This window comes from Scyliorhinus canicula, chromosome 14 (genome assembly GCF_902713615.1).
Source record: "Scyliorhinus canicula chromosome 14, sScyCan1.1, whole genome shotgun sequence".
Lineage (NCBI taxonomy): Eukaryota > Metazoa > Chordata > Chondrichthyes > Carcharhiniformes > Scyliorhinidae > Scyliorhinus > Scyliorhinus canicula.
This window is the reverse complement of record NC_052159.1, coordinates 39,464,391-39,483,413: the sequence shown is the minus strand read 5'-3', so window position 1 is coordinate 39,483,413 and position 19,023 is coordinate 39,464,391. Positions and strand designations below refer to the sequence as shown.

The 19,023-nt window shown below is 52.2% G+C and overlaps 1 protein-coding gene across 8 annotated transcripts in view; it reads left to right on the top strand.

Moving 5' to 3' along the window:
- nbeaa (neurobeachin a) overlaps positions 1-19,023 on the top strand; it is a 1,044,979-nt gene that overhangs the window by 373,419 nt on the left and 652,537 nt on the right. The window lies entirely within an intron of this gene.

The window sequence follows — 19,023 nt, the reverse complement described above, 5'->3', positions numbered from 1 at the left end:
ACTTTTTAATCGTGAAAATACATAATCCAGCTGAGCTACTAAAAATCTCTGGTCACTTAAGACAACAAATGTTTCAATAACAACGTAGTTATGGCTATAACTAAGTTCAGTTACTGAAACATTTACTACACTAACGTAATATATGTGATTTTTATATCTGCACATTGCAGTGCGAGGGAATACTGTAATGTTCAGAATCTAACATATAAAATATTTCTCTATAGTGCTTCGGGGATTCGAATACATGGGGAGCGATTCACCGACCCCCACGCCGGGTGGGAGAATCGCGGGAGTGCCGGGCAATTCCCGCCACGCCGGCCTAGCACCCGCACGCGATTCTCCCCCCCCCCACCCCCCCCCAAAACGGCGTGCTGCGTTTCACGACAGGCCGCTCTGAGAATCGTTGCTCACCGTTTCTTTTTTTTTAAATAATTTTTATTGAAAAATGTTGTATTTCTATAACAACAACGAACCGCAATAAAATACCAACAATAACAATAATGATAACAGTCATAAACATTCGCCCATCCTTAATGAACAACAAAACATATTAACAACAACTTAAGTGAACACAATATTAAGTTAAATAGCCAAAGGAAAAAAAATAAAAATAGAAACAGTAAAGAACACCCTCCATTCCTCCCCCTCCCCCCCCGGAGTTGCTGCTACTATTGACCAAGATACCTATCTTTGAGCCAGAAAAGGCTGCCACCGTTTATAGAACCCTTGTACTGATCCTCTCAGGGCAAATTTGACCCTCTCCAATTTTATAAATCCCGCCATGTCACTGATCCAGGTCTCCACACTTGGGGGCCTCGCATCTTTCCACTGCATCAAGATCCTCCGCCGGGCTACTAGGGACGCAAAGGCCAGAACACCGGCCTCTTTCACCTCCTGCACTCCCGGCTCCGCCGCAACTCCAAAAATCGCAAGTTCCCAACCTGGTTTGACCCTGGATCCAACCACCCTCGACACCCTCCCCGCCACCCCCTTCCAGAATTCTTCCACTGCTAGGCATGCCCAGAACATATGGGCATGATTCGCTGGACTCCCCGAACACCTGGTGCACCTGTCCTCACCCCCAAAGAACCTACTCATCCGAGTCACAGACATATAGGCCTGATGCAGCACCTTAAATTGGATGAGACTAAGCCTCGCACAGGAAGAGGAAGAGCTGACTCTCTCCAAGGCATCCGTCCAAGTCCCATCCTCTATCTGCTCCCCTAGTTCCCCCTCCCATTTAGCCTTCAGCTCCTCCACTGACGACTCCTCCACCTCCTGCATTACCTTATAAATGTCAGACACCTTCCCCTCTCCGACCCACACCCCCGAACGCACTCTGTCCATCGCCCCCCCGGGAGGGCAGCAAAGAAAATTCCTCCACCTGTCACCTAGCAAACGCCTTTACCTGCAAGTATTTGAAAATGTTCCCTTGGGGGAGCCAAATTTATCTTCCAGTTCCCCCAGGCCCGCAAACCTCCCGCCAATAAACAGGTCCCTCAATTTACTGATGCCCACCCTTTGCCACCCCCTAAATCCCCCATCAGTGTTCCCCGGGATGAACCGATGATTTCCACCTAATGGAGCCTCCATCGAGCCCCTTGTTTCCCCCCTATGCCGTCTCCACTGTCCCCAGATTCTTAGGGTCGCCGCCACCACCGGGCTCGTGGTATACCTCTTAGGAGAGAGCGGCAACGGCGCCATTACCAGGGCACCCAGGCTCGTACCTCTACAAGACGCCATCTCCATTCTTTTCCACGCCCCCCCCCTCCATCACCCATTTACGCACCATTGACACATTGGCCGCCCAATAGTACCCCAAAAGGTTGGGCAGCGCCTGCCCGCCTCTATCCCTCCCTCGCTCCAGGAAAACCCTCTTCACTCTCGGAGTCCCATGTGCCCACACGAAGCTCACAATACTGCTAGTCACCCTCCTAAAGAAGGCCCTGGGAATGAAGATGGGCAGGCACTGAAAGAGGAACAAGAACCTGGGAAGCGCCGTCATTTTGACGGACTGCACCCTCCCCGCCAACGACAATGGCAGCATGTCCCACCTCTTGAACTCCTCCTCCATCTGATCCACAAGCTTGGTGAAATTATGCTTGTGAAGAGTCCCCCAGTCCCTGGCCACCTGCACCCCCAGGTACCTAAAACTCTCCCCTGCCCTCCTAAGCGGGAGCCTACCAATTCCCTCCTCCTGGTCCCCAGGGTGCACCACAAACACCTCATTCTTGCCTAGATTTAGTTTATAGCCTGAAAAGGTCCCAAACTCAGCTAGCAGCTCCATCACCCCCGGCATCCCTCCCACCGGGTCCGCCACATACAGTAGCAGGTCATCGGCATACAACGACACCCTATGTTCCTCCTCACCCCGCACCAAACCCCTCCACCTCCCTGAATCCCTCAACGCCATCGCCAACGGCTCGATTGCCAATGCAAACAACAAGGGGGACAGGGGGCAACCCTGCCTGGTCCCTCGGTAAAGCCGGAAGTACTCCGACCTCCTCCCATTCGTGGCCACACACGCCATCGGGGCCTCATATAGCAGCCTCACCCATCTAATAAACCCTTCACCAAATCCAAACCTCCCCAACACCTCCCATAAGTATCCCCACTCCACTCTATCGAAGGCCTTCTCCGCATCCAGCGCCACCACTATCTCAGCCTCCCCCTCAATCGCCGGCATCATGATGACATTCAACAACCTCCGCACATTCGTGTTCAGCTGTCTTCCCTTAAAAAAACCTGTCTGGTCCTCATGTACAATCCCTGGCACAAAGTCCTCTATCCTGGTGGCCAGGATCTTTGCCAGCACCTTGGCATCCACATTAAGGAGAGATATGGGCCTGTATGAACCACACTGCTGGCGGTCCTTGTCCCTCTTTAAGATTAAAGAAATCAGCGCCCGCGACATTGCCGGGGGCAAAGTCCCCCCTTCCCACGCCTCATTAAGTGTCCGCACCAGCAAGGGGCCCACTAGGTCCACAAACTTTTTATAAAACTCCACCGGGAACCCATCCGGCCCCGGCGCCTTCCCTGACTGCATCTGCCCGATCCCCTTAACCAGCTCCTCCAGCTCAACCGGTGCCCCCAACCCCTTCTCCTGCATCTTCGGGAAAGATAGCCCGTCGAGAAACATCGAACATAGAACTATACAGCGCAGTACAGGCCCTTCGGCCCACGATGTTGCACCGACATGGGAAGTCAAAAACTAAAGGCCATCTAACCTACACTATGCCATTATCATCCATATGCTTATCCAATAAACTTTTAAATGCCCTCAATGTTGGCGAGTTCACTACTGTTGCAGGTAGGACATGCCACGGCCTCACCACTCTTTGCGTAAAAAACCTACCTCTGACCTCTGTCCTATATCTATTACCCCATAATTTATGGCTATGTCCCCTCGTGCTAGCCACCTCCATCCGCGGGAGAAGGCTCTCACTGTCCACCCTATCTAACCCTCTGATCATTTTGTATGCCTCTATTAAGTCACCTCTTAACCTTCTTCTCTCTAACGAAAACAACCTCAAGTCCATCAGCCTTTCCTCATAAGATTTTCCCTCCATACCAGGCAACATCCTGGTAAATCTCCTCTGCACCCGTTCCAAAGCTTCCACGTCCTTCCTATAATGAGGCGACCAGAACTGTACGCAATACTCCAAATGCGGCCGTACCAGAGTTTTGTACAGCTGCAACATGACCTCATGGCTCCGGAACTCAATCCCTCTACCAATAAAGGCCAACACACCATAGGCCTTCTTCACAACCCTATCAACCTGGGTGGCAACTTTCAGGGATCTATGTACATGGACACCGAGATCCCTCTGCTCATCCACACTACCAAGAATTTTACCATTAGCCAAATATTCCGCATTCCTGTTATTCTTTCCAAAGTGAATCACCTCACACTTCTCTATATTAAACTCAATTTGCCACCTCTCAGCCCAGCTCTGCAGCTTATCTATGTCCCTCTGTAACCTACAACATCCTTCCACACTGTATACAACTCCACCGACTTTAGTGTCATCTGCAAATTTACTCACCCAACCTTCTGTGCCCTCCTCTAGGTCATTTATAAAAATGACAAACAGCAACGGCCCCAGAACAGATCCTTGTGGTACGCCACTCGTAACTGAACTCCATTCTGAACATTTGCCATCAACCACCACCCTCTGTCTTCTTTCAACTAGCCAATTTCTGATCCACATCTCTAAATCACCCTCAATCCCCAGCCTCCGTATTTTCTGCAATAGCCGACTGTGGGGAACCTTATCAAACGCTTTACTGAAATCCATATACACCACATCAACTGCTCTACCCTCGTCTACCTGTTCAGTCACCTTCTCAAAGAACTCGATAAGGTTTGTGAGGCATGACCTACCCTTCACAAAACCATGCTGACTATCCCTAATCATATTATTCCTATCTAGATGATTATAAATCGTATCTCTTATAATCCTCTCCAAGACTTTACCCACAACAGACGTGAGGCTCACCGGTCTATAGTTACCGGGGTTATCTCTACTCCCCTTCTTGAACAAAGGGACCACATTTGCTACCCTCCAGTCCTCTAGCACTATTCCTGTAGCCAATGATGACCTAAAAATCAAAGCCAAAGGCTCAGCAATCTCTTCCCTGGCTTCCCAGAGAATCCTAGGATAAATCCCATCAGGCCCCGGGGACTTATCTATTTTCACCTTGTCCAGAATTGCCAACACTTCTTCCCTACGCACCTCAATGCCATCTATTCTAATAGCCTGGGTCTCAGCATTCTCCTCCACAACATTATCTTTTTCCTGAGTGAATACTGACGAAAAGTATTCATTTAGTATCTCGCTTATCTCCTCAGCCTCCACACACAACTTCCCACCACTGTCCTTGACTGGCCCTACTCTTACCCTAGTCATTCTTTTATTCCTGACATACCTATAGAAAGCTTTTGGGTTTTCCTTGATCCTATCTGCCAAAGACTTCTCATGTCCCCTCCTTGCTCGTCTTAGTTCTCTCTTTATATCCTTCCTCGCTTCCTTGTAACTATCAAGCGCCCCAACTGAAACTTCACGCCTCATCTTCACATAGGCCTCCTTCTTCCTCTTAACAAGAGATTCCACTTCTTTGGTAAACCACGGTTCCCTCGCTCTACCCCTTCCTCCCTGCCTGACTGGTACGTACTTATCAAGATCACGCAATAGCTGTTCCTTGAACAAGCTCCACATATCCAGTGTGCCCAACCCTTGCAGCCTACTTCTCCAACCTACACATCCTAAGTCATGTCTAATGGCATCATAATTGCCCTTCCTCCAGCTATAACTCTTGCCCTGCGGGGTATACTTATCCCTTTCCATTACTAACGTAAAGGTCACCGAATTGTGGTCACTGTTTCCAAAGTGCTCACCTACCTCCAGATCTAACACCTGGCCTGGTTCATTACCCAAAACCAAATCCAATGTGGCCTCGCCTCTTGTTGGCCTGTCAACATATTGTGTCAGGAAACCCTCCTGCACACATTGTACAAAGAACGACCCATCTAATGTACTCGAACTATATCTTTTCCAGTCAATATTTGGAAAGTTAAAGTCTCCCATAACAACTACCCTGTTACTTTCGCTCTTTTCCAGAATCATCTTCGCCATCCTTTCCTCTACATCCCTAGAACTATTAGGTGGCCTATAGAAAACTCCCAACAGGGTGACCTCTCCTTTCCTGTTTCTAACCTCAGCCCATACTACCTCGGAAGAAGAGTCCCCATCTAGCATCCTTTCCGCCACCGTAATACTGTCCTTGACTAGCAGCGCCACACCGCCCCCTCTTTTGCCCCCTTCTCTGAGCTTACTAAAACACCTAAACCCCGGAACCTGCAACAACCATTCCTGTCCCTGCTCTATCCATGTCTCTGAAATGGCCACAACATCGAAGTCCCAGGTACCAACCCATGCTGCCAGTTCCCCTACCTTATTTCGTATACTCCTGGCATTGAAGTAGACACACTTCAAACCACCTACCTGAACACTGGCACCCTCCTGCGAAGTCAAATCTGTGCTCCTGACTTCTATACTCTCAATCTCCCGTACCCCAAAACTACAATCCAGATTCCCATGCCCCTGCTGAATTAGTTTAAACCCCCCCAAAGAGCACTAACAAATCTCCCCCCCAGGATATTGGTGCCCCTCAGGTTCAGATGTAGACCATCCTGTCTATAGAGGTCCCACCTTCCCCAGAAAGAGCCCCAGTTATCCAGAAATCTGAATCCCTCCCGTCTGCACCATCCCTGTAGCCACGTGTTTAATTGCTCTCTATCCCTATTCCTCGTCTCACTATCACGTGGCACGGGCAACAACCCAGAGATAACAACTCTGTTTGTTCTCGCTCTGAGCTTCCATCCTAGCTCCCTAAAGGCCTGCCTGACATCCTTGTCCCCTTTCCTACCTATGTCGTTAGTGCCAATGTGGACTACGACTTGGGGCTGCTCCCCCGCCCCCTTAAGGACCTGGAAAACACGATCCGACACATCACGTACCCTTGCACCTGGGAGGCAACATACCAAACGTGAGTCTCTCTCGCTCCCACAAAATCTCCTATCTGTGCCCCTGACTATTGAGTACCCAATTACTAATGTTCTACTCCTTTCCCCCCTTCCCTTCTGAGCAACAGGGACAGACTCCGTGCCAGAGGCCCGTACCCCATGACTTACCAAAACGGTATACTTGTTACTCAGGGGAACGACCGCAGGGGGTCCCTGCACTGACTGCTTCTTCCAAGTCCCTCTTACAGTTACCCATCTATCTCCAGTCTTTGGTGTTGAAGCTCCTATCTATGACCCCTCTGCCTCCCGAATGATCCGAACTTCATCCAGCTCAAGCTCCAGGTCCCTAACACGGTTTTTGAGGAGCTGGAGTTGGGTGCACTTCCCACAGATGAAATCAGCAGGGACACTGACGGCGTCCCTCACCTCAAACATTCTGCAGGAGGAGCATTGTACTGCCTTCCCTGACATCACCTCTAGATTTAAAAAAAAACCAAGAAAAATAAAAGAAAAAGAAAGGAAGAGCTTACCTGATATTCCCTCAAACCCTGCTCCCGCTGAAAGGTAAGAAAATTTAAAGGCACTCACTCACCTTCACGACAAGCCCCTGCTCCCGCTTCCCAACAAGCGTGGTTTTTTTTTGGTTAGAGGAGGAGGTAGGGTGGGAAACACTGACAAAGTGTTTCGGGTTTAACTGTCACTTGACAACAGCCCCTCCACAAACCACCTTCAAATTTGGCTGACCGCACTGCACGTATGCAAATTTCCCCAGAACAGCTGATCAGTAGCTCTGCTCTGCTGCCCTCTGCTGGATGCTAGCCTTCACTCAAACTCCTTGGGTCTTCTTCGCAGGTACACCTTCAAATTAGGCTGACCGCACTGCACGTATGCAAATTTCCCCAGAACAGCTGATCAGTAGCTCTGCTCTGCTGCCCTCTCCATTCCCCTCCTCTCCACCGTTGGCTCCGACCGGTATAGTTCCCCGTAAAAGTCCTTGAAGTCCTCATTCACCTCTACCCCCTTCCGCACCAGATTCCCACTCTTGTCTCTCACTCCAGCAATTTCCCTAGCCGCATCCCGCTTGCGGAGCTGATGAGCCAGCATCCTACTTGCCTTTTCACCATGTTCATACACTGCCCCTTGTGCCTTCCTCCACTGTGCCTCCGCCTTTCTAGTGGTCAGCAAATCAAATTTAGCCTGCAGGCTGCGCCTCTCCCCCAACAATCCCTCCTCTGGTGCCTCCGCGTACCTCCTATCTACCTCCAGCATCTTCCCCACCAGTCTATCCCTCTCACTCCTCTCGCTCCTCTCCCTGTGCGCCCGGATGGATATCAGCTCCCCATGAATCACTGCCTTAAAGGCTTCCCAGGCCATCCCCACCCGGACCTCTCCCGTATCATTCACCTCGAGGTACCCCTCAATACTTGCCCGGACCCTCCTGCACACCTCCTCCTCCACCAACAACCCCACATCCAACCGCCACAACGGGCGCTGGTCCCGCACCTCCCCCATCTCCAACTCCATCCAATGCGGAGCGTGGTCGGAGATTCCAATGGACGAATATTCGGCCTCCTTCACTCTCGGAATCAGTCCCCTACTCACCACGAAGAAGTCTATCCGAGAATAAACCCTATGCACATGGGAGAAGAAAGAGTACTCCCCTGCCCTCGGCCTCACAAACCTCCATGGGTCCACCCCTCCCATCTGGTCCATAAACCCCCTCAGTACCTTGGCCGCCGCCGGCCTCCTACCCGTCCTTGAACTGGACCGATCCAGTGAAGGATTCAACACCGTATTGAAGTCCCCCTCCATAATCAGACCTCCCGCCTCTAGATCCGGGACACGTCCCAGCATACGCCTCATAAAGCCCGCATCATCCCAATTTGGGACATACACACTAGCAAGTACCGCCTTCTCTCCCTGTAGTCTGCCCCTTACCATAACAAACTTACCCCCCTTATCCGCCACCACCTCAGATGCCTCAAACGACACATTTTTCCCCACCAGAATCGCTACTCCCCGGTTCTTCACATCCAACCCGGAGTAGAAAACCTGCCCCACCCACCCCTTCCTCAGACGGACCTGGTCCGCCACCTTCAGGTGGGTCTCCTGAAGCATTGCCACATCTGCCTTTAGCCCCCTCAGATGAGCAAGTACCCTAGACCGCTTCACCGGCCCATTCAGTCCTCTCGCATTCCAGGTGACCAACCGGATCAGAGGGCGTCCCGCCCCCCCTCCCCGTCGACTAACCATAGCCCGTTGACTGCCCGCCCCAGGCCAGCACCCCCCGCCCAACCCAGTCCCCACGGCGACAACACCTCACCTCTGTCCCCCCAGCCCACACCAGCTCCTTCCTGACCCTGCCAGCAGCCACCCGGTATCCCCCCCCCCCCCAGGCTAGGAACCCTCCTAGCCGCGAACCATCCTCCATTGTACTTCCGTGGGTCAGCTAACTTCTGCTGACCCCGGAAACCCCCGCCAAAAATCCGACCCCTCCCAGAGTGGGATCATCCCCCATCCTGTCACTCCTCAAGACACCGCTCCAGCGCGGGGAGGAACCAGTTAAGGCCACCCCCCCCACCCCGTCATCATCTCCACCCCCCAGCCCCGCAACGCGGGAAGCCAGAGGAAAGCCCGCGCTTTCGCACTGCCCCACCACACCCTTCTGACGCAGCTCCCAAATACCAGCCCCACTCCATACCCCCAACCCTATACAAAATACAACAAACCCCCCAACCCCCCCCCCCCCCGCAAAATACAAAACTCAAACAATGCCCCCAACAAAAAACAGAACAACACCCCAATAAATAACCATATCAAAATTACAAAAGTACAGAAAAAACACAGCAACAGCAGAAACCAGCAATAATGCATTACAACCGACCCCGCAACCCCCAACCCCTAATTCGAGTCCAGCTCCTCCGTCCGCACGAAGGCCCACGCCTCCTCCGGGGAATCAAAATAATAATGCCACTCCAAATAAGTTACCCACAAGCGTGCAGGCTGCAACATTCCAAACTTTATTTTCTTCTTATAGAGCACCTCCTTCATCCGATTAAACCCGGACCGCCGCTTAGCCACCTCCGCACTCCAATCCTGGTAGATCCGTACTACCCTATTCTCCCAATTGCTGCTCTTCACCCTCTTGGCCCAGCGCAGCACACACTCCCGATCACTGAACCGGTGGAACCTCACCAGCACCGCACGCGGGGGTTCATTCTCCTTAGGCCTCCTGGCCAGTCCTCTGTGGGCTCCCTCCAGCTCCAGGGGCAGATGGAAAGATCCTGCCCCCACTAGCGAGTTCAGCATCGTGGCCACGTAGGTTGTCACATCTGACCCTTCCAGCCCCTCCGCAAGGCCCAAGATCCTCAGATTCTTCCGCCTCATGCGGTGATCAAGTTCCTCGAAGCGGTCTTGCCACTTCTTATGGAGTGCCTCGTGCCCCTCCACCTTACTCACGAGGACCACGACCTCCTCCTCTCGTTCAGCGGCCTGCGCCTGCAACGCCTGGATGGCAGCACCCTGGGTCGTCTGAATCTCCGAAAGCTTTTTATTCGTTTCCTGCAGAGAGCTCAGCACCTCAGCCTTAAAATCTGCAAAACAGCGCAGGAGAGCAGCTTGCTGCTCCTGCGCCCACAGCCTCCACTCCTCTGGTGCTCCGCCGGCCGCCATCTTGGAATCCTTCCCCTGTTTTTTCTGGGGAGCTGCTGCCGTTTTTTCCCCCTTTGCACTCCGAGTTCGAGTCATGAAATGTGGAGAAAGTTGATCACCACACCTTCTCCCACCGGGAGACGTCGACAAAATTCCGTTTTAGGCTCTAAAAAGAGCCGAAAAGTCCGTTTGAATCGGGAGCTCCCAAATGTACGGCTTCCTACGTCATCGCCACCACCGGAAGTCTGCTCACCATTTCTAACAGGCGAGCGGCGATTCTCCGGCCCAGATGGGCCGAGCGGCCTGCCCAATCCGACGGGTTCACGCCGGCACCAACCACACCTGTTCGCTGCCGGCGTGAACAGCGCGCGAACGCTGCGTGTGCGGCCTGTGTGGGGGGGGGGGGGATCGAGCACCAGGGGGGCGCTCAGTAGGGGTCTGGCCCACGATCGGTGCCCACCAATCGGCGGGCCGGCGTCTCTAAAGGACGCACTCTTTTCCTCCACCGCCCTGAAAGATCAATCCTCCATGTCTTGCGGGGCGCCCGCGGGGAGGACGGCAACCGCGCATGCGCGGGTGACGTCATTTAAGCGCCGCTGGCCGCGTCATTTATGCGGTGCTGTTTTGATGCGGCACCAAGGCCCGGCGCTCGAAATTGACGCGGCGCCGCTCCTAGCCCCCTGGGGGTGAGAGAATAGGGGGCGAGGAGGGGCCTCCGACGCCGGAGTGAAACACTCTGGATTTCACTCCGGCGTCGGCACTTAGTCTCCCGTTAGGAGAATTGCGCCCATGATATTTGCTGTACATAATTTACGATAAACTCTTTTCTGATTTTGTTTTGCTTTCCAGCATTTCTGGTCAGTCTTTACTTTTGAGAAAACAAGCTTGCATTTTCTGCTTCTCAAAGACAGCGACCACCCCACCCCTGGTCCGACCCCTTAATAATTGAACTCTTTTTAAAAATAAAATGTAATTAGAAAAAGAATGAGACTATAGTTATGAGAAGTTTGTATCCAGCATTCTCTCATGTTCACACAGACTTCCATTAGTTCCTCATCTCCCGGGTACTGATTTCCAAATGCTTGTCATTTAGAAAGTCCTCTCTGGCTTCATTCAATCTTCCTGCTGCTATCTGGTGAAGCTCTACATTCCAACGTTCAAGATTTGATCTTCTGAATCTGGACAACTGTGCACGTCCATTCCACCTCATCATTAACTGCAGGGCCTTCAAGATCCTGCTATTTGGAATTTTCTTTCAAAATCCTTCTGCCATGGTTCATCTTTCCTCACCTTCAAAAACCTCCTCATAACCTACCTCTTTTACTTTATTCATTAGAGGGAGGTGATGGCATAGTGATAATTTCATTGGACTAGTAGTCCAGAGGGACAGGCTAATGCTCTGGTGTTTCGGGTTCAAATCGTGTGTTCCCCCATTTTTTCAGCCATTTCTTTAAATGAGAGCTCAGATATTTATCTGACTCCAACATTACAATTTTTCTGTTAATTACAATTAATTACAATCTTGCTCTATCAAACAAAGTCCAATTCACTTCCTAACAGCACTGTGGGCTGTAGTGGTTCAAAAAGGCGGTTAGCCTTCATCTTCTCAAGGGAAATGTGGGATGGGTAATAAACGCTAGCCTAGCCTGGTCTTGTGTGAATGAATAAACCATTTTAAAAATTCCCTCATGTTCTTCATTCTTCTGTCAAAAAAATGGTCATTCTTTATCTATCTTCTTAATTTATTTTATTCTTGGTCAGATCATCCGTTTACCTCCATAACTCAATTGAGTAACCCAAGTTTATCTTTTTCTCATTATAGCTCCATTCTCTAATCCTAGACATCATCTTGATGAACTGGATTTTCTTGAAGGCCAGTATATCTTTCCTGAGATGAGGTTCCCACAAGGGAATAATATTTTAAAAGAGGCATGGTTAGCAATGTATGTAATTAGACTTCCGGTTGCGGCTATGCGGAGCTAAGCCGCACGTTCGGCAGCTCCCGCATTAATAGGTCTTGTGGGCTCTTTTAAGAGCCCCATACGGCGCTGATTTGACGATTCCCGGTGGATAAAGGGGTCTGGAGCAAAACCCCCCCCGGGATTTATGGTGCGGACTCGGAGTGGGGCGAGGAGAAAAACGGCAGTAGCTCCCCTGGAAAAGCGGGGGAAGGTGGACAAAATGGCAGCCGGTGGAGCCCCTGAGGAGTGGAGGCAGTGGGCGGAGGAGCAGCAGGCGGCCCTTCTGCGCTATTTTACGGAGCTGAAAGGGGAGTTGTTGGAATCCCTGAAGGTGATGACTAGTAAGCTGCTGGAGACCCAGACAACCCAGGGTGCAGCGATACTTGATTTGCAGCAGAAGGCCTCTGAGCGCGAGGAGGAGGTTTTGGCCCTCGTGGGGAAGGTGGAGATACACGAGGCGCTTCATAAAAAGTGGCAAGATCGGTTCGAGGAGATGGAGCTTCGGTCACGGAGGAAGAACCTGCGGATCCTGGGCCTCGAGGAGGGGCTGAATGTGTCGGACCTGCCGGCCTATGTGGCCGTGATGCTGAACTCGCTGGTGGGGGCAGGATCCTTCCATCTGCCCCTGGAGCTGGAGGGGGCCCACAGAGTACTGGCCAGGCGGCCTAAGGCGAATGAACCCCCGCGGGCGGTGCTGGTGCGGTTCCATCGGTTCAGTGACCGGGAGTGTGTTCTGCGATGGGCCAAGAAGGTGAGGATTAGTAAGTGGGAGAATTCGGTAGTGCGTATCTACCAGGACTGGAGTGCGGAGGTGGCTAAGCGGAGAGCCGGGTTTAACCGGACGAAGGCAGTGCTCCACGGAAAGCAGGTGAAGTTTGGCATGTTCGCGCCTGTGGGTCACCTACAAGGACTGGCATTACAACTTTGAGTCCCCGGAGGAAGCGTGGGCCTTTGTGCAGGCTGAAATGTTGGACTCGAACTAGAGATTGGGGGCTGTGGGAGTTTTTCTATTTCTGTATCACTGTTTATGCTGTTGCTGATTATTCAGTTTGTTTCTGTTTTTTCCCTCGCTTTCGGACGATGTAGGTTATGGTTTTGTGTTTTAATGGGGGGTACTGGGGTTTGTGGTTGATCTGTGTCGTTGTTTGTATGGAGTTGGTGGTTGGATTGGGTCTGCTGTTTGGGAGCTGCGTTGGTGGGGTGGGGCAGTGTGAAAGCGCAGGCTTTTCTCTGGTTTCCCGCGCTGCGGGACGAGGGGGGTGGAGGTGGTGGCGAGGGGCATGGTTATTAGACCCGTTTTCCCACGCCGAAGCGGTGCCAAGAAGCTGATGCAGGGGAGGAGGGGGGACCTCATATCGGGAGGGGTCGGAGTTAGGGCGGGAGCTGCCGGGGTCAGCAGAAGTCAGCTGGCTCACGGGAGTACTGTGCAGGGAGCGTCGCGGCTAGGAGGGGTCCTAGCCTGGGGGGGGGGGGGGGGGGGGGAGGGATACCGAGTTGCTGCTGGATTGGCCAGGGAGGAGTTGGTGCGGGTCGGGGTGAGGTTCTATCGCCGTGGGAAATGGGCCGAATGGGTGCTGGCCAGGGGCGAGCAGTCAATGGGCTATGGCTCGTTGACGGGGGAGAGGGGCGGGGTGCCCCCTGATCCGGCTGATTACGTGGAACGTGAGGGGGTTGAATGGGCCGGTTAAGCAGGTCCGGGTGTTTTCGCATCTGAAGGGGCTGAAGGCAGATGTGGCCATGCTCCAGGAGACCCACCTGAAGGTGGCGGACCCAGGTCCGTTTGAGGAAGGGGTGGGTGGGGCAGGTTTTCCATTCAGGGCTCGACTCGAAGAGCTGGGGGGTGGCGATCCTGGTGGGGAAGAGGGTGGCGTTTGAGGTGTCTGAGGTTGTGGCTGATAGTGGCGGCAGATATGTGATGGTGAGCGGGAAGCTGCAGGGGGAGAGGGTGGTGTTGGTAAATGTGTACGCCCTGAATTGGGATGATGCTGGTTTCATGAGGCGTATGTTGGGCCGCATTCCTGGCCTTGAGGTGGGGGGCTTGATCATAGGGCGGGACTTCAATACGGTGCTGGATCCCCTACTGGATCATTCTAGTTCAAGGACAGGCAGGAGGCCGGCGGCGGCCAAGGTATTGAGGGGGTTTATGGACCAGATGGGAGGAGTTGATCCCTGAAGGTTCTGGAGGCCGAGGGCTCGGGAGTACTCTTTTTTTCTCCCATGTGCACGGGGTTTATTTCCGCATTGATTTCTTTGTTTTGAGTAGGGGACTGGTCCCGAGGGTGGAGGAGGCCGAGTATTCGGCTATTGCGATTTCGGACCATGCTCCGCATTGGGTGGATCTGGAGACGGGGGAGGTGCGGGACCAGCATCCGCTTTGGCGTCTGGACGTGGGGTTGTTGGCTGATGAGGAGGTGTGTAGGAGGGTTCGGGGATGTATCAAGAGGTACCTCGAGGTCAATGATACTGAGGAGGTCCAGGTGGGGATGGTGTGGGAGGCTCTGAAGGCAGTGATTAGGGGGGAGCTGATCTCCATCCGAGCCCATAGTGAGAGGGGGGAGAGGAGGGAGAGACTGGTGGGGGAGCTGCTGAGTGTGGATAGGAGGTACGTGGAGGCCCCGGAGGAGGGATTGCTGGGGATGCGGCGTCGATTGCAGGCCAAGTTTGATTTATTGACCACCAGAAAGGCGGAGACACAGTGGAGGAAGGCGCAGGGAGCGGTCTATGAGTATGGAGAGAAGGCGAGCAGGATGCTAGCGCATCAGCTTCGTAAGCGGGACGCGGCTAGGGAGATTGGTGGAGTGAAGGATAGGGGTGGGAATGTGGTGCGGCAGGGGGCAGAGGTCAATGAGGTCTTTAGGGACTTTTATAGGGAACTGTACCGGTCGGAGCCGCCGGCGGTGGGAGGGGGAATGGAGAGTTTTTTGGACAGGCTGCAATTTCCAAGGGTGCAGGAGGAGCAGATGGAGGGACTGGGGGCGCCGATCGAGTTGGAGGAGCTGGTCAGTGGGATTGGCCACATGCAGTCGGGGAAGGCGCCGGGACCGGATGGGTTCCCGATTGCATTTTATAAGAAATACGCGGACCTGCTGGGCCCCCTGTTGGTTAGGACCTTCAACGAGGCATGGGAGGGGGGTGTTTTGCCCCCGACGATGTCTCGGGCGCTGATTTCCCTGATCCTGAAGCGTGATAAGGACCCTTTGCAGTTCGGATCATACAGGCCAATTTCACTGGTGAATGTAGACGCCAAGTTGCTGGCGAAGATCTTGGCCACTAGACTAGAGGACTGGGTGTCGGGGGTGGTACATGAAGATCAGGCGGGTTTTGTGAAGGGGAGGCAACTGAACACTAACGTGCGAAGGCTGCTAAATGTGATAATGATGCCGGCAGCAGAAGGAGAGGCGGAGATTGTGGTGGCATTGGATGCGGAGAAGGCCTTTGACAGGGTTGAGTGGGGGTACTTGTGGGAGGTGTTGGAGAGGTTCGGGTTTGGGGTGGGTTTATTAAATGGGTGAGGTTGCTGTACGAGGCCCCGATGGCGAGTGTAGCGACAAATGGGAGGAGGTCCGAGTACTTCAGGCTCCACTGTGGGACGAGGCAGAGGTGCCCCCTGTCCCCCTTGCTTTTTGCATTGGCAATTGAGCCTCTTGCCATGGCTCTCAGGGAGTCGAGGAGGTGGAGGGGTTTGGTGCGAGGTGGGGAGGAATACCGAGTGTCGCTGTATGCAGACGACTTGCTGCTGTATGTAGCAGACCCGATGGGGGGAATGACGGAGGTGATGGAGATTCTTACTAAGTTAGGGAGTTTCTCGGGCTATAAATTTAACCTGGGCAAGGGTGAGCTGTTTGTCGTACACCCGGGAGATCAGGAGGAGGGGATTGGTAGGCTCCCGCTAAAGAGGGCAGTGAGGAGTTTTAGGTACCTGGGGGTTCAGGTGGCTAGGAGCTGGGGGTCTCTGCACAATCTCAATTTTACTAGGTTGGTGGAGCAGATGGAGGAGGAATTTAAAAGGTGGGACATGCTGCCGTTGTCGTTGGCGGGTAGAGTACAGTCCGTTAAAATGACGGTGCTCCCGAGGTTTTTGTTTTTGTTTCAGTGCCTCCCCATTTTTGTTCCGAGGGCCTTTTTTAGGAGGGTGAACAGCAGCATTCTGGGATTTGTTTGGGCGCACGGGACTCCGAGGGTAAGGAGGGTCTTTTTGGAGCCGGGCAGGGATAGAGGAGGGCTGGCGCTGCCCAACCTCTCTGGGTACTATTGGGCGGCTAACGTCTTGATGGTACGTAAGTGGGTAATGGATGGGGAGGGGGCAGCATGGAAACGGATGGAGATGGCGTCCTGTGGAGGCACGAGCCTGAAGGCACTGGTAACGGTGCCTCTGACGCTCCCTCCAACGAGGTACACTACGAGCCCGGTGGTGGCGGCTCCCCTCAAAATTTGGGGGCAGTGGAGGCGACACAGGGGGGAAGTGGGGGGCTCGGTGGAGGCCCCGCTGCGGGGGAACCACCGGTTTATCCCGGGGATAATGGATGGCGGGTTCCTGGGGTGGCACAGGGCGGGCATTAGGAAGTTGGGAGACCTGTTCATTGACGGGAGGTTCGCGAGCCTTGGTGAACTGGAGGAGAAGTTTGAGCTCCCCCGGGGAATATGTTCAGGTACCTTCAGGTCAAGGCGTTTGCTAGGCGGCAGGTGGAGGGGCTCCCTTTGCTGCCCCCGCGGGGGATAAGGGATAGGGTGCTTTCGGGGGTGTGGGTAGGGATGGGAAGGTGTCTGACATCTACCAGGTGATGCAGGAGGTGGAGGAGGCATCGGTAGAGGAACTGAAGGCTAAGTGGGAAGTGGAGCTGGGGGAGCAGATTGAGGAGGGGACATGGGCGGACGCCCTGGAGAGGGTGAACTCCTCCTCTTTATGTGCGAGGCTTAGTCTCATCCAGTTCAAGGTGCTGCACCGGGCCCACATGTCCGGATTTAGGATGAGTAGGTTCTTTGGGGGCGAAGACAGGTGTGTCAGGTGTTCGGGGAGTCCAGCGAACTATGCCCATATGTTCTGGGCATGCCCGGCACTGGAGGAGTTCTGGAATGGGGTGGCGAGGACGCTGTCGAGGGTGGTGGGATCCAGGGTCAAGCCAGGCTGGGGACTCGCGATATTTGCGGTTGGGGTGGAGCCGAGAGTGCAGGAGGCGAGAGAGACCGATGTTTTGGCCTTTGCGTCCCTAGTAGCCCGGCGGAGGATCTTGCTGCAGTGGAAAGATGCGAGACCTCCGAGCGTGGAGACCTGGATTAATGACATGGCGGGATTCATTCAGCTGGAGAGGGTCAAATTCGCGCTGAGGGGGTCGGTACAAGGGTTCTTTAGGAGGTGGCAGCCTTTCCTCGACTTTGTGGCTCAACGATAAGGTACTAGGTCAGCAGCAGCAGCAGCAACCCGGGGGGAAAGTGGGGGGGGTTTAGGGGGATAGTGTTTAAGTTAATTTGCTTATTGTTAATTTATTTTGTTGTTTATTGGGTTGGGGGGGGGGGGGGGGGGGGGGTGTTTTTTATATGCGTTGTTACGGGTGCCGGGGGGTGTTTATTATTATTGTTATTGTTATTATTGTTCTGTTGCTATATATTTTTCATAAAATTCCAATAAAAATTATTTTTTTTAAAAAGCATTGTATGTAATTGGAATAACGTTTGTTTCTTTCCCGTTCTGCACCTTTTATGATGTAGTCTGGCATCTCATTAGCCGAACAGAAAATCACAATACAGCTCGCAAATCAGCATATACTTTTCCAAACGCCCACATATTTTGTTTCTGACAATAAATTCTTATCAATTTTCTTTTTACGGATGTTAAATTCACTGACCTTGGTTTGTCATTTCTCCATTTTCTCAAAACCAATCCTCTGGTACTATCCATGAATTTGATGAACTTTAAGAGGGTTACAACTGATGTGTTCCCCCATTTTTTCAACCATTTCTTTAAAAGAGAGCTCAGATATTTGTCTGACTCCAACATTACAATTTTTCTGTTAGTTATGTCAGTTATGCGTATAGATTAGAGAGGTTGGGACTGTTTTCCTGGGATCGAAGAAAGCTGATAGGAGATTTGGTAGGGATGTTCAAAATCATGAGGGAAGCTGGGCAGATAAGGAGACATTGTCCCCCTCTCGGAAGAAGATCAAGAACGAGAGAACATAGATTTATGGTGATTTGCAAAAGAAGCAATTGGATGTGAAAAAAAATTGTCTGAAATCTACTGTCTGGATGTGTGGTGGAGGCAGGTTCAATTGAGGCATTGCAAGAGGGCTTTAGATGATTAGTTGTTTGGATTCAATGCCAGGGTATGGGGGAAAGGCAGGGGAATGGCCCTAAATAACGTTGTTCATTTGGAGAGCTGGTGCAGACACAATGGGACAAATGGCCTCCTTCTGCACTGTGACAATTCTGTGATTCTGTTTATGTTCATCTTAATCAATTGAACTGTTTCACTAATTCTTCACCTTCCCACTACCTTAATAGCATACCATCCTCCTTTCCTCTGAAGATTAAAGTAGAATTTTAATTTAGCCATTCCAATATGTTCTCACTGTCTTACTGTCTACTATTGTCAGGCATAAATCTGTTTTTAATTGGTGCTTACTCCTTTATCGCTCTCTTTTCTTGGATGTAATTATTGAATCCTTTGTTGTTAGCTTTAAAATTATTTGGAACTTTTTCCATAATATTTCTTTGTCCTTATTTTCTGCCTCCTGTTGTTGCTTTATATATCTAATTTTTGGTTTGTTTAATGCAACAAACAAAACTAGTAGACCGTGATTACACTTTGCTAGAAGTACCTTTTGCCTTTCAGTAGTGTATACTTGTTTTGTGGATGCATTATTGGTCTGCAGATTTTATTTTTGTTTG